At 45.5% G+C, this 12,649-nt stretch overlaps 1 protein-coding gene across 2 annotated transcripts in view; it reads left to right on the forward strand.

The window, feature by feature from the left end:
* Nucleotides 1-12,649, forward strand: part of DENND2B (DENN domain containing 2B) — a 1,120,876-nt gene that overhangs the window by 314,153 nt on the left and 794,074 nt on the right. Inside the window, exon 2 of one of the 2 annotated variants that reach the window (XM_078680987.1) lies at nt 7,981-8,075. The gene's annotated coding sequence lies outside the window, so the exon portion shown is untranslated. Of the gene's footprint in view, nt 1-7,980; nt 8,076-8,919; nt 9,137-12,649 lie in introns of those variants that run through there. The other variant, XM_078680986.1, reaches the window with a different exon arrangement.

Raw genomic sequence — 12,649 nt, forward strand, 5'->3', positions numbered from 1 at the left:
CATTTATAACTAATCAGCTTCTTGTACAAATAATTAAGCAACTTAACAAAGGAACTTAATACAGCCATAAATCATTTTAAGACAATATGTAAGTCATTTAAGATTAGTCAATTTCTTAAACAAATATACTAGGTTATACATAAAAGCTCTAGAACAACCAAAGGACAGGTGCTTGACAGTAACTAAGCTATCACCAGTTGTGTACTTTTATTATACCTACTTCTAAGCACCCAGGCCCAGCCAAGAAATTTAGCAACCCCGACAACAATAAGGGAATCTAGATTAGTTCTTAACAATCTAGTGGCTTCCACAGCCATTCGGGTACCCAGATTTCTACAGACCGGTCCAAGCCATTTAGCTCTGGGAGCAGAATACAGCGGGCATACATACAAAAAGTGATTCAGGCTCTCCCCAATACCATGACACTTGGGACAGAACCCCGTCCTTTCTGTTCCCCACTTTTTGGTAAACTCCCCAATGGGGAGCGAACCGCATCTGAATTGAAAAAATAGTTTGCGGTCCAGGGGTTTGGTTATGACATCCCAATACCCCTCAAGCTTGGGCACATCTTTATGCACAATAAACCGACCAGTAAGGCTACTAGAGCTCGATTTTAGGTACATATTAAGAGTCACCCAGTCCCAGTAACATTGTTTAAGAACCCTTTTTGAGGGAAAAATGGCTGACTCGGGCGATGACCACAATGAGTCAAGACCCAGAGCTAGTAAGATAGCCTTAAGGTCTTTGAACCACCCAATGTTCGTGGCACCTGGACTATTTTTAACCTCCAGACATGCTGCAGCATAATAATGGAGCTCCGGTGTTGTCCACATACGACGCCAAAAGGATAAAGAACGTAATCTTGCTTGGTCCACCACCGAATGGCACCCAAGATCATAAAGGAGGGGGGTTAAGGGGGTCGACTGTGGCAAACCTATACATAACCTTAAAAATGTATTTTGGGCATGCATTAGAGGGTTCAGATTGCTACCACCCCATAGTTCCGCACCGTAGAGAACCGCTGATAGTACCTTCCCACCATAGATCTTTATAAGCGGGGACATTGGCCTCGTAAATGAACCTTTATGCTCCTTAATCAGTGCCCCACCCAGCTGTTGATGTTTCAGAGCCATAAGATCAATCTGATGTGACCAGCTCAATGTGTCGCTGAAGGTAACTCCCAGGTAGGTAAAATGCTTAGTTTGTTCGAGGGGGATATCCCCCATGGAGACCCTGGCGTTTATTTGCTTGTGTCCCCTCAAAACCATAAACTTGGTTTTTGACACATTCACCTCCAGCTCATGTTCGCTGCAGAAACTCTCGAACCTTATCAAGGCCTTTTGCAGACCCTGTCTGGTACGAGAAAGCAAGAGAGTGTCGTCAGCGAACATGAGCAGGGGCATTCTCAAACCCGCCAGGCTCGGAGCATCCGTGGAGAAGTTATCAAAGTATTTGGTTACCCCATTGATATATAGGGAAAACAAGGTAGGGGCCATGACGCAGCCCTGCCTGACTCCCTTATCCACTGGAAAATTTTCCGTAACCTCACTCGGTTTTCCCCAGCGTACATAAGCAAAGGTCTGGGCATGGAGGTTCACTATAAGGCGAACCAATATAGGAGGCATACCCATATCCAGTAAAGAGTTCCATAATCCTGCCCTTGGGACCAGGTCAAATGCTGACCTAAGATCCACGAAGGCCGCATACAGATTGCCTTTTCCCAAGGTAACAGTCTTCCAATGTAGAAGCATAAAACGGAATGCCTGGTCCAAAGTACTCACATGGGATCGGAACCCTGCTTGAAGAGGGGTGAGGATGTCATACTCCTCTATCCATGCCTGGATCCTAGTGAGCAGAAGACGGGTAATAATCTTTTGAACCGCGTCTATTAAGCTGATCGGCCGATAGTTGGATGGAACCGACCGATCACCTTTCTTGAAGATCGGCAGTATTTCGGCACCCGCCCAAGAATCGGGTACTCTGGCGCCCGCTGCCAATGCATTAACCAGACGCACCAGATATGGAACCCAGAGGTCTAGGTCCTCCAAAAAAATATCCGCAGGGATACCATCAGGACCAGGTGCTTTGCCCCTGGGGATAGCTCTCAAAACCGCTTCGACTTCCCTGGCCGTGAATACAAGGGTGTCAAATTATTCAATCGTTCCTGGCAGGATAAACAATTGACTATTTCAATTCTTTAGAGACATAGAAGTGAAAAAAAGTTTCTATGGAGACATTTATGGACTGATAGTATTGGGCAAGTAAATTTATGGTGTCAACATAAACTCTAAATCATGGTGATGTGGGTGACAATCAATTAGAAAAGATAAAGGACATGATTTAAAAATCTTTCTGAGACAAATTAGGAAGCTCATTAGATATTCCGCACAAGATCAAGCTAAAAGATGATACCATTAGCATAAGTCACAGAGAACAAAATATCTCCATGAGTTTAAGGCCACTTGTCCAAAACCATAAAGTTTGTATTTGAGAACAAAAGTTATAGACCCTATTCATTGTGGCTTAAACCAGTGATTGTTACAAAAACTTTTTAGTGTAAGCTCTTTCTCTTTGTGCAGTTTGAATGCCAAAGACCCAAAGGCCAGGGGCTTCCTTTTGTGCCCCATCACTAAGGTCCCCTGTCTAACTGTGAACTAGAAATGGTCTATCCTTATTTCTCGAAGAACCTGTAAAAGTCTCAAATCAGCAAGACAAAGAACTTAACAAATAACTAAGGCGAAATAAGCCTGGGAAAAGTTCTCTGTTATCTATATTTCAAAGTCAGTGAATGTATAAATGCGAATGTATAAATGTCGTCTGAATTTATATACTTTTTGTCATACTGGCTTATACTGGTTTGTCTTGAACTATCAAATTGGTTCCTACTGATCATGCCCGGAATTAAATGGAAATTCCCCAATGTAGAAAAAATGTCATTGGCCAATACTATAAAAAACAAGCATTTTCAATGCAATAGGTCTCGCATTTGTTAGAGTTTGAGCTATTGGCATTGTAAATGACAATGCCTTTTATTTATGTGTTGTTTTTAAAACAGATATAAAAGACCATGTCATTTACAATGCTGATAGCTTAAACTCTTGCAAATGTGAGACCTATTTAATTGCAAATGTGTGCTTTAAAAAAAAAAAAGAGAAGAAGAGGAGTGAGTCTGTCCTGGGAGGACAAACCAATTTGAGAAATTAGTGCCTCCATAAATACGGCTGAGGAATGGTTCTTGCGTTGTGGTGTCCTTGTGTAATTCATAGGTAAGCAGCTGAGGTGTGTACACTGTAGTTTTCTTTAGCTGCATGTGTACACCATCACCCATCACCCATATTATACTGAATACTTTAACCTCAAAGTTGTGCATTAAAGGTACTAATTATAAAAATAACACACCTGATCCACACCCACGTGCAAATTTTAAACAAATACAATACTACTTGTAGAGGGAAAAAAACCTTCTGCCAATGTCAAGCTGAGGGGCAGCCATCAATCACCAAACAAGACATGCTCTACGTGATAAGAAGGTGTTCCTGAGACACGTCCTTCGTGATGGAAACGTCACTGCTTGACATGGTGAACTTAAAAGTTATAAAAGTTTTTTTGTCACGGGGATAAAAGTAAATGTAAGTTCCAAGTGCAGTTCATAAAATAATACAAAACTTTACTAGGGGGTGGTGGTGGGGGGGGGCATCAGAACATGCTGTGATGGGTGCAGTTTGGACATGGCGTGTGACAAGTGCCATGAACCTCTTCTGTACTAAGACTGCAAGATAAGTGGACCGGAAGAGAGTGCGCACTTGAGGCGTCGAAACCCGTGTCAGGAAGTAGGAAAGAATGATGTTTAAGGGGTGTTGGTGGGTTGGAATGGCAGCTGGGGAGGCGGTGGCGACAGCTCACAGGAATGCGCAGTAAGATACAAGTGGATTATCACTGCCTACTGGAGCCCTGTAAACTCACACAGTCTGATAATCACCAACAAATCAATGCCATTTTTAACCAAACCTAGAGTCAGAGTGGTGGCCTCACACATGTCTACCATGGGCTGTGCGCTGCCGCTGAATGCCTCCTCTGTCTTTTGTATCCACCTAGATGCACTCGGGCGAGACTGCTCCTGTGCAAACACACGAGCTATCTCTGTGTGTGGAAAAGGCTGCTCTCATGAGATGGGCGCAAATCACGTAATAAAAACCCTGCCATCTAGCCATCCAAACTATCTAACTATTGTAACAACTAACCATCCACCTCCCTCCTCCCCTAAATTGCTCCTCACATACCCAACGCCAAACACAAACTCTCCGTACTCTCCGCACTCCAGGTTTCGCCCGCTCGTGGCATATTTAAATTAGGGAGGGAGCCCACCCCTCGTGTGCCTTTAATTCACCACCGCAGCCCAGGAGTTTGTTAAAGTCCCCACCGGGCCGCCGCGCTGCCTGCGACGACCCGGAAGCGGTTGGGCAGCCGGCCAACCCCATCGCGGCCCCAGCCGGAAGTACCGCCCCATCGCGGAGAGAGCGAGAGAGAGCCACGAAGGCTCCGGATTCCGTCCCGGTCCCGAGATGGGGGACCGGGTGAAGAGCGGCCGGGCGCATGGGGAAGGCGGGGCTCTCATGTGGTGAGAGAGCCCCGCAAAGCGCTACCGCCGCCCGAGAGGCAGAACCGCCGCCGAGCACCACCAGAACCGGTGAGTGTGTTGAGGGAGAGGAGGGGTGAGTGGGGGTGGGGTGTACGCGCGTGTGTCTTTTTGAGTGTGTCTGTGCATGCGTCTGTCTGTCTGTGTGCCTGTTTAAGGGGGGGTGCGTGTGTGTATGCAGTGTGTGTATGTGCGCATGCGTGAGTGAGGCTTTCTTTGCGCATGGGAATACGTGCGTGCTCACGAGGTACAATCTCCGGCAGGAGAAGCTCGTGACAGTCTGCTGTCCACATTCCCCCAAAAGTGATTACATAAGTTGTCTCGCATAGACAGCAAAAGCTTCGCTTTTGCTTTCGTCTAGCGAGACCTAAAAACATGAAGTGGGCATTGATTCAGAGAGGTCTTCGTCCCAGATTATCACCCAAGGTCCTGCCAGAGACTGGCAGACTGCCATACTGCTGCATCATCCTTTCAATGCTGAGAGTTAATAATGAGGCAATTTCAAGAGGAGAGGAGCTGAACCCAGTAGATGTATGTTTTCCTTTTGAGGAAACACTCTCTCCTGGCTGAAGTCTGATAATCACATCTTCTTTGTAGTAAACAAGAATGCAGTGTGCTGAATCCCAAGAAACTCTAGATGCCGCTAGTTAGCTACTCTATGCTGTCATAGTGTAGCTATAGAAGTAGTCTTTTGGGTGCGAGGTTACCAATGACATTCTAACGATGTTAGAAATTGTCATATTATTCTCGCTGTTAGTTGCATGCATAAGTGCTATTTTAATTATATTTTGTGTGGTTATTACTCATGTACTAAGCAACAGGATGAGACTGTTTAAATGAATACATTTGAATATAAATTGTATTTTCTTAGTGCAGTACTTGTGTGTGATATTCTAAAGAACAAAATTGGGTTATAATTACCATTGTGTTTCTGACACCTTCTGAGGAACTGTTAGTAACCCAGAAAGCACGGATACCACATACACAAGTATGTTGAGCGGGATTGTGTGGGCCTGGAACAACCTGGACTTTCACACTCAAGCGTTTCTGCGCTTAAGCAAGTTCTGGCACCCGTGGGTGGGAAAACCAACCCTTGTAGTACCAAGCCGGAGTCTTAGTTTACACAACATGGAGCCCAATGTAGGACATTCAGATTTTATGGAACATTTCGATAGCCTTTGAATATGGGTGCCCAAGAGAACAATCATTACATGTACACAGAAACATCTGTAGTAATCATGGTTACCTCCTACAAGGAAAAAGGGAGCAGCTATTACTGTGTGTTTGACATGCTTGACTCTTAAAAGGTTATTCACCATCTATGGGTTTTCTGAGACTTTTGAATTTCATGCGTTTTGAATCCACTCAGTTAAAATGGTGATACCTGTTGCCATATTAGCAAATTACTGAGAGGCAGTAACACAATATCTTAAGAATGGAGGTGTCCTGGATGCGAGGAGATGGTTACATTTGTAATTGCTGCATACTAACAGTTTGCAAAAGGACACTTTAATAGATTTGATTGCAAAACAACTATTTACACAGTACCATTATTTTAAACAAGGGTGTTATGGAAGCGCCCAGTCCTACTGATCGTTATAGACTTTGCCATAAATATTTATGAAAAAAGTGGGTGGGCCTTTTTACTTTCAACATGGCTGCTATAAGCATAACAAAATTCAAAAGAGATGGTTGCAGCAAGCTGGTAGTCTAGTAGTTGTCAGGGAGTTCAGGGCAAATGATGACAGGGTCCATGGAAACAACAGTGAAATGGTTAGCCGAGGTGGAGTTGACAATCGTGCAGCTAACAAACTATATGCCACGACAGTCACAAAGAAGTAAATGCTGCTCATCTGTGGGTAAGCTCTGTGTGGGCTCCAGGACAGCCGGAGTCACATGAATCAGGCGTGTACACTGCACAGCTAGTGGAATAAGATGGATGGAAACATCAAGGCCATGGAGCAGAACAGGATCAGCCTCCCTTGCCCCTTGGGCACTCACACTCCTGTCGGTGAGCCAAGGGTAGGCGGGAAGCAGGCAGAAGAGCTGAACCACTGTCCGCCCATAGCCCCAGAATCCAGAAGTGCCAAATGCATGGCATGGCATGTTCTAGTGGCTGGGCTGAGAAAGTTGGCCTAGTGGTATGTCTATATGTATGTATATGGTATTTCTATAGTGCGACCCTAGCGAAAAGCCCGCGAAGCACTGATATGGAGTGCTCCTGTCATGCCTCCCCACAGACGCGCGAAGCTGCCCAGCTTGGAGATATGAAGAGTCGCTGATATCAGTATATGTGTGTGTACCTGATATGTGTACCTCATGGCATAGCTGTGACTGATAGGGGCTTTGTTGTATAATTGATGGCAATTGTAAGCCTGGGCGCAGTTTGCGAAGTTAACGCTGCAAAGTGCAAAAAAAAACTGTGTTGCGCTGCGTGGACCTCCGCAAGCGGTGGAGTGCATTCAAAAAATGTTGTTTGCAGTAATTTTCAACGCCAGGTGTTTGTCCGCGCTGTGAAATTATCTCGAATGGTATTGTGCACAGCGCAAGTCGCCGCAAGAGGACGCTGCTTCCTTTCTGCCGCTCGAGTAGATTTTCTACTCGAGCTGCAGCTTTCTCAATGCGAACGGGCGGTTTCTCAACGCGAGCAGTCGCGAGCATAAGCGGCCCCTCGCATTGAGAAATGAGACTGCCTGCATTGAGAAATCTCACCGGGAGTTTGATTTCCCTCGCTCGCAAACTTGACGTTAACAAGCGAATGAGGAAATATCTTGCTGGGAGGTGGATTTTCCTCTCTTGCGCTCGCTAACTTGATATTGATGAGCTTGAGTGAGGAAAAAAACTCTGTGTAACGCGGATTGTGAAAAACTCTGCAAAATCCGCGAGCGGAGCAGAGTTCACCGCTCAGACTTAGACAATTGATGTTTCTGAGGTGGTGGTTCCTGTGCGAACTTATGCACGATGCATTGAGTTGCATGGGCTCAAAGGTGCATCTGATACTACTGGAGATGTGTTTGATCAGGGAAATATTTCTCAATATTTGATTTACAATAAATCGAGTGTTTGTTATGTCTTGGAGCTGTGGGTGACACATTATTTCCGCAACTTCCAATGTTCTCTTCTGAACAGGTACTCTTAAGTTATACTATTAAAAATGTATACACTCTCTTTTTATTATTTCAAGCACTGGATCAGCGCAGTCAATAAAAAAAGTGTTCCCAGCCCCGGTGCTCCCATGATGGTGTACCCATGTGTAGTCTGTTAAAGCCACAATTGTTTCGTTCTGCGACCTTCGCCGTCAGATAGCGGATTGCGCATTCCTGACCAAAGTATTTTCTTCTCAGTTTCAGAAAGATGAAAGAATACAGGAAGTCCTGCCCGGTCCCCGTGAATACCTGCGCTGATTAAGCCACTAACCGGGCCCCTGCTTCACAATACGGTAAGAATGCGGGCTGTGCCGGGGGGAGGCTCGTCAGTGATTGTGGTAGTGTGGGAAAAGATCACAGCGAAAACAAAATAACTTAACAGAACTACAAAAAGCAAGCCCGCCCGCCCCACTGGTACTTCGCTGAGACTTTTCCGAGTTGTTGTTCTAGGTAAACCGTCACCTAACACATAATACAAAACAATAAAGAAAGCAGGATAGATATTGACAAGTAACACCTCCAAAGCGGCACTGCAACAATGGGCTCAATAAATCAGCTTCCCTGTTTGATTGGCGTGAAGGAGCGATTGCCAGGAAGAAAGGTTTTGTTGAGTGAGCCACGCTGCTAAAGCACGAATTCATATCAACATTTAGTGCCAGTGTACACACAGGGGGGTGTGTGTGTCACTTGTGTGTTTTGTGTATACGCGGATGTGGTGCGTGTGAGTTTATGGTGTAGTATGTTTTGTATGCAGGTTTACATGTGTTACGTTAGTGTGCGTGCCGTGCTCACTTTTCATGTTGTATGTATATAGTCGTGAGTGCCTCTGCTGTGTGTGCATGGGTGAGCGGTGCTTTTATTGTGATGTGTTTGCAAGTGTCACTGGATCATGTATTTGTGTGCGCTGTGTTGGCTGTTCCTAGGTGTGGTGTGTGTTGATGTAATGTGCTTGGTGTGTTCAGTGTGAGGGAGTTGTATACAATAGTGACGTGCAGGGTTTATCTGGGATGCGTGTTTGCACTGGCTGTGAGTTTGAATGAGTTGGGGGGTGTAGCAGAGAAAGGGAGGGCGGGGAGGAGACAAGAGGGGGCGGGGCAGCAGGGTGCAGAAGAGAGAGAGGCGAGAGCGCTGAAACAAGTCACCATGACAACTGCCCGGCCAGATAGTTTTTCCTGCAATCAGTTGTTTCGGGAAGAGTGCCGCGAAAGGTCACATGCGGGAGCGGCGGGACGCCCGGCAGGTACCGGACCTTGAGGCGCGGGGATCCCGGGATCGCAGCTAGGGGACAGGACCGCGGCTGGGACTGGACGCCTCCGGGACCATGGCGCGGCGGGGGCAGCGCTGCCCGGCCCAGGTACAGTGATACTGACACCGCTTCCCTCGCCTGAGCTTTCCGCTGTGCACTCGCCTGCAGCTCGGGGAGTGATGTCATGCCGCTCGCTCTGGCACTTGGATCCTATTAGGCAACAGTTCAACTTTTTTTTAGGGAATGCAATATTGTCTTTTTTTCTGGATCAGGGATGCGTCTTTTTAACAGAACGAGCGACTTTTTCTGTGGATAGAAAGCAGCCCAATCTCAGATATTTTCATAAAAATCTGTTATTTGTAAAAAGTAGAATGGTTGTTTTTAACAGATTTGTGACTTGCAGTGAACAGAGCACTTTCAGAACACAATCGAGAGGGTGACTGACGAGGCTGTGCATTCACCCTGTGCATTTTCTTCGCATTCAGTGTTGGGGCTTTTTTCGTTGGCACATTCCACATTTCTCAGCGATAAATGCTTCTTATAAAGCTGCTTCGTGCAGGATGTGGCAGTGGTATTTGAGCTGGAGTTTTTAGTGTTTTTTCCCTTTCCAGCAGGAGCTGCTCACATTACATGTGACAGCGGGCCGGGGCACAAGCACGCATAGCTGCGAGCTATGTCATGCAGTGTGTTTTAAACTCCCCGGGGGAAAGCTTGCTGCTCACTGTTCCTGTTTGAACCGGACTACAAATAGCGCAGGTCTCTGTCCGTGTACATGGCTTCCAGACACACCTCTCAGGCGAAAGTGCAAATACCTTTGTAGTTGTTACATGTCTCTGTGTGGAAGTCACCCCCAGTACTTCTGGTAGAAAATAGAAAACAAAACTCAAAGTAAAGGCATGCCAAGGGAAAGCCTGTCTGCAGGGACTCTTCAAACTTGTCACAAGACACCTGATAGGCGTGACACGTATTTATGCAAAATACTGATTTAATTATTGTCATATTAAGGAGAGTCCAGCCAAACACCCTAGACTTTAAAAAGGAGAACTACACAATTTATCGTAAAAGCGCGCTCTGGGAAAAGGTGCACTTTTCTTCATGACAGGACGTCATCAGCAGCTGGTTAGCTGTAAAGCACTTTATGCCACCTTAAGAGCGCCTCCGATCTCTGCAAAATAGGTTGCTCGTATGCCATCCTCAAACTTATTTTTTCAGTTTCATAACACGTTTGCTGTCTTATTAGTTAATAATGTATTTTCTGTTTACTTTCCAATTCTTGAACATATATAGTTTTAACTCAGCTATTGTCAGATGTGCCTGGGAAAACACGTCCCAACAAGCTGTAATATAATGCAAACCCACAGGTGGCATCCTGCTCTGCGTGCCCATTCTCTGAGTTAAGTTGTTTACATACTTTCTTAATTAAACGGAGCTTAAGCTCGTGCATGGCTGGGGAGAGGTTAACTCGGAGTCGTTTGCCTTTTTTTTGTGACCAGACACGTTTGCGGTGTGCGCTGATTGAGGTTCCTGTCTCTGGTGCCAGTGTAATTATTGGACAGGCCGCGAGTCCTCGGCTTCTTTCTTGCTGCTTCCCAACAGAGCGCCTTTTGTATCCCCTGAACAATGACAGCGGCCTCCCATTGGCTGACGTCCGCCGGCCAGGGCCTCGTGGACACTGCGGCCGGTTTCCGCTTCCTGCTATGATTGTTGTGTGCAGACAGAAGAGGGCATGCATGCAGCTGAGGGGAAACCCGGCTGGGACCAGCATCCATAACTTCCATTTTAGGATGGCTCATCTCCGAGCAGCTGAAGGAAAAACACAGCCGATAAGAGTGTTTTGTCTAGACTTCTCTTTTCCAGACAGATGAAAGACAGTTATCCGCATTAGCTAATGTTCAGGGATGTTCTTTCATGTGTCAGGGAAGCGTGCAGCATGCAGGCCTTTTGTGAACATGTAAAATATCAACAAATACTTGTGGCTCAGAATCATAACTCACTGGACCTGAAGGGAACATATGGGGCAATTGTGTCATGCCAATGATGGTAAAACCCAGTAACAACATTGGTAACCGCCTAGGGGGGGAAACATCCTTACAACGCAACTTTTACCACGCAGTGCCCTTACGACGCAACTTTTACAACGCAAACCATTACAACGCATTGCGCTGGGGGGCGCTCTAGAATAGGGAATGTGTTTAATGTACTATCCAACACCTTCCCTACCATCCACTGGGACTGGAGTTTGAATAGTAAATTAAACAATTCACTATCCAGCGCCTAAAAGCACTATGCGCTGTAATGGTATGCGTTGTAAAAACAGCGTTGTAAAAGCATGCGATGTAAAAGCATGCGTTGTAATGTCATACATCCGCCTAGGGTAGCAGGCAGGTGGACACACCCTCACAAAATTAGAATTAATTAATTTACACTGAAGAAATACTCCCTTTGGTCCTGTTTGGGCGCTGACACAAATCAGTAAATACATTGTTTCGCACAGGGGAGGCTCTCACAGATTCAAACAGATAAACCAGAGTATCATATGAGGAAAGACCAGTTCCTTCCCGCCTGGCTCTTCTTCTGAACCAGGTCGTAACTTGAGCAGTGAGGTAACCGGGAAATAAAACCCTGCTCCGTATACTGTTGTGATGTCTGGCCTCTTAATGAGGACTCAAAGTTTCAAAGGATGCTACATTAGCATGCCTACAGGTACACTATGTTTTCTTGGTCATAGTCTGCAACCACTGTGAGACATGGGTAGTGATCTGGGTTTTTTTCTTGTCTAATAGGGCGTCGTGTTGAGCAAGATATGTAAACATTTTTGTTGTTGCCAAAAGTGAATATTTTAGAGCTTTTGTACTGCTTTATATTGTAGACAAAATGTGAACTTTTAAAACTCTTCTGTTCACTCAGTGTAGGACCCCTTTGAAATACTATTAAAATAATTGAAATATGAATTTGCTGACCATAAAAAGTAGTTTCAGAGCTATCAAATACAGATACTAACACTTGTTTGCTTTTTTGGATTCACATAACATGGGACACAGGGGAAGGGCCAAACTATAAAAGTACTTTTTAAACTAACTGTCTCTCCAAGGCAGTTCCACCACACAGACATGGCCATGGACTTAAAGTCACAACAGGCCATGACCATTTGGACAGTCGCAATGCCTAAGTAGGCTGTCACACTCATCATCCATCATACCTCTTTCTTCCACCACCCTACACTTCCTGGCCTTTTATCTCAATCTTGCTGTTTTTTTCATCCATGCTTTCTTCTTTTTGTTGCTTGTGTTTAAAGGCAGCTCATTATAGTAAAAAGTCTACTCTGATGTGCCCTCTCCACTAACCCTCACCTTGCTATCCCTCGCCAAGCACACTGAGGTAGCTGACATAATTGGCAAAGTCTGTGCTATGCAAAAATACATATCATAGTAACAAGATGTGGGCCATTCTATAGAAAGGAGTGGGACCAGCTCATCTCTAGCAGTGAGTTTAGTTTTGTAAGGAGTCAGTTTTAGATTCCAGAGGTCCCTAATAGAGTTGAACAGTTGCTACTCTGATTTTTCCGTGTTGGCTGCTGTCATCAGCACTGGTACAACAAAGGCCGTGGCCTATCAAGACCCA

The sequence above is a fragment of the Lissotriton helveticus genome, chromosome 3_1 (genome assembly GCF_964261635.1).
Source record: "Lissotriton helveticus chromosome 3_1, aLisHel1.1, whole genome shotgun sequence".
NCBI classification, from domain to species: domain Eukaryota; kingdom Metazoa; phylum Chordata; class Amphibia; order Caudata; family Salamandridae; genus Lissotriton; species Lissotriton helveticus.